Here is a 3,711-nt window from a genome sequence, read left to right as displayed (position 1 = left end):
GTGCTCAAGAGCCGTGTACAGTTCAAAATCGAGGAGGTCAACAAGTTGACGATCCTGAAGATACTAATGATGCAACAAATCCCAATGAAGGAATTGTTGCTCGTCCACGTGCTATTAGAGATCACTTAGCTCCCATCTTGAATGATCTCAACCCAGGTATTGTAGCCCCGATATTCATGCAGCCCACTATTGAACAATTTGGTGGTACGCCTCACGAAGATGCAAGGCAACACATACAAATGAAACATAAACTAAACGTTAGGTATGCTTTTGAAAAAAAAATACAATTCAAGTACTAAAATGGAACAAAAATAATATTGTAAGTACTGAACGTGTAGTTTACCCTTAAATATGAAATCTTGGCTTTAACGTTTACTTAAAGGTAGTAGGAGACCAGGAGTAATTACCCTTCGGTGTATTGTATTGACCTGGATAACAGTGGTTGCGGGTCTTATTCAACAGTTCTTTTAGTTAAAAACCAAACGAAAATCCTGGCGGAAAGCCTATTGTCTCTCGCCTTTTATTCAACAGTTCTTTTATCTTTCTCCCTCCACACTTCTAAACTAGCTAGTTAAGTAATCTAACGATCATCGTCCATAGCAAGCAAATAATTCACCCTTCAAATCTGTCATTTGCTTGCATAACAACCGATCGGCGGGCAGCCATTTGAGTCTCTCTGACCACCGCCGCCGCCCACCATCCTCCTGAAATTTCTTCTAAAGACCGACCTTTGGTTTCCGGACCAGAATGTGAAACAAAATCCCAACAAATTAGTAAAGGCCAAAGCGATGATGGCAGTCTTGATTTTCTTAACATCCTCGTCCAATGTATATGTTGAACCACGAAAGCTCCGATCATGGCATTGGCCTTCCCCGACGCATTCAGCGTATGACAAGTGGATCTCACCCTGATTGGGAAGAGCTCGGCCGGCAGCACAAAGGTCGTACTGTTGGGGCCAAAGTTGGCGAAAAAGAAGGTTAACCCATAAAGAACAACAAATAAAAACTTTATGGTCCCTAGGTACCCATAACCCATATTTGACGCCAAGAATCAGCATGGAGATGAACATCTTGAAGAATCCGACGAGTGGATGATGAATCGGCCAATCTTTTAAATGAACAGTACGGTGAACCAGTACCCTGGGAATGTACCAAGCAAAGCAACAACGAACAGGGCACGTGAGGTCTCAAACACTTCTCTAATGGCGTTCACATCCGGAGCTTTATTGGTGAGCCCCATGGCTGGGAAAATGTCCTTTTGGGTTAGGTTTTGACTGTAGAAAGCAATGTCCAATAAAAAACCACGTGGTCATTGTACCTATAAGATGATACCCATGGCGTCTAAAGAACTCGTGATAGTAATGTGTTCTAATTTGCGGCCTTGAATATTGGGAAACCTTATCCGATTCCACGTTGAGTTCCACGTCGAGAACTCGGCCCAAATCGGCCGCCTTGTTTCGCATTTCCTTCGATAATCGCGGTGTATCGACCGGTTCCGCATCTTCATCCGCCAATAAAATGTTAAAGAGCAAGTAAAGCACCAAACATGAGCACAATCCGCCATATAATCTGCTTCTGGTTACGTAGAAAGGATTTGATCTTGTTTGAAAGTAGGTGCTGGGAAGAGCTTAAGGAAGACACCCGAAAGAATCATGGAAACTAAGCCGGCGAATATAATCCCGACACCTTGCATGGCGAAAACAGCCGCAATGAACACCCCACGAGTCTTCTTGTTAGCATATTCTGACATGATTGTAGCGGAAAGGGGATAGTCGCCGCCTATGCCAAAACCAAGCCAAAATCTAAAGAAACAAAAGGTTCCGATCACAGAACTGGAGTGGGTCCAAACGATAGTCCCGAGCAAATGGCGCTAAACACCATGAGGATGAGAGTAATCCCATACACTTTCTTCCGGCTGAGTTTGTCACCGAGCCAACCGAACACCAGTTGGCCGCTGAGAGTTCCGAACAAGGCTACACCGGTGACCAAGTTGTTAACGTCATGTGGGAGCTTTCCATAGTACTAAATCGCGGCCGCAACGCAGCGTAACGCCCGCATCGTAACGATTTTTAAGGTTACCGTGACGTAATATCGGCGCAACGCGATAAGGGAATTGCATCATAATTATTGCGGTCAAAAACCGTTACGTAACACCGCAACACGCTATAAATTACGCCGCAACGCCGCAACAAACTTTAAATTATCTTAAATATAAAATAATTGTTCTAATTTAATTCTTAAAACTGAGTTATAAATATATATCATTAATAATATCTAATAGTGATGTTTTTAAAATTAGTTACTTAAATTTGAATTAATTAAATTATTTATTAACGTTATTTTAAAATTAAATTAATTTAAATTTAAATTGAATTTTTCTCATATCTAAAATTGATGTGATTAATTTTAAATTAAATTTTTATATTAACATTAAGTATCATAATTATATGTTTATTTACTATTATATAAATTGTGTATAAGAGATAATTCACTTTATAATACTATAATAGTATATATTTTATCTATTTACTATAAAACTATAAAATTTTATCTAATATGTGATATAATAGTATAGTTATTCATTAACATTATAATTGTTATTACCATTATCCAGTATGATAACACTTCTATAGTTTATATTTGTTTTAATAAATTTTTATCTATGAAACTAAATTTTTATTTTCAAAATAAAATATTAAAAAGTATATTATATTAGTATATTAAAGATAATGGTAAAATGTATAAATATAATATTTTAGACGTATTGTAATTTTGAGGAAGAGATCACACCCTCGACAGTAGTAACACATTACGTAACATCGCAGTATCTGCAACCGCGACACCGCAATCGCATCCGTAACAAAATCTGCAACCGCAATTTGATACTATGGAGCTTTCCCGGCTTGTTTGCATGAGGATCGTGGTAGTAAAGGCGGCCCAAGAGTTTGGACACGGTTGTGATGCAGAAGAGATCATAAGCGTCGGTGAAAAATCCCATGCCGGCGATCACGATGGCTTTCACATAGTACCATTGTTAGATTGTCGAGAGCTTCGAGCACTCCTAGATTGTCGCCTGAGGCCATTGCTTTTGCTTGCGTATCTCATTGCTTATTGTGCGCCTCATTTTGTATAGGAAATTGTAATATTATACAAACGTTGATATCAAGGCTTTGGTGTCAGAACAAGAAATTTGTGGAATATGAAGGATATTCTACAATCTTTCGATGACAAAACAAGAAATACATAATGTACTTCATAATTAATACCTACAAGTTTTCTTCGAATTAGGGTCAACGTTCAATCGAATCAAGATTAAAAAATTAAGCTATTCAAGTTTACGAGTCTTATTTTATAACTCATTGTTTTAGTCGAGTCTAGTTGTTGAATTTCTGTTTAAATCTAACTGTAAATATTTATAATATTATGGTACTATTTGACTCTAATTTTTTCTGTTTTTTATATCCATATAAAAATACATATATTTTTCATATACATTTATCATATTTTTTCGAGTTGCTCGCAAACTTTTTGAGTTGAATATCAAGTAACTCGTTTCGGATCGTTAAGAACTCGAGTAGAGTTCGAGTTCGAGTCAAGTCCAATTGAATCGAGTATTTATCGAGTCGAGTTCGAACTCAAATCAAGTTCAATCGAATCGAATATTTATCAAATCAAGTTTGAGTAGTTTACAATCTTTCTCATCTAATTTACA

General features: G+C 37.3%; 1 pseudogene; it reads right to left on the bottom strand.

Annotated features, from left to right (window-relative positions):
• Positions 1-612: 612 nt before the first annotated feature.
• On the bottom strand, positions 613-3,082 carry LOC120184975 (annotated as a pseudogene).
• Positions 3,083-3,711: the final 629 nt, after the last annotated feature.

The sequence above is a fragment of the Hibiscus syriacus genome, unplaced genomic scaffold (genome assembly GCF_006381635.1).
Source record: "Hibiscus syriacus cultivar Baekdansim isolate YM2019G1 unplaced genomic scaffold, ASM638163v2 tig00112981_pilon, whole genome shotgun sequence".
NCBI classification, from domain to species: Eukaryota; Viridiplantae; Streptophyta; class Magnoliopsida; order Malvales; family Malvaceae; genus Hibiscus; species Hibiscus syriacus.
Note: the sequence above shows the minus strand (reverse complement) of the source record. Positions and strands in the feature narration are given on the sequence as shown.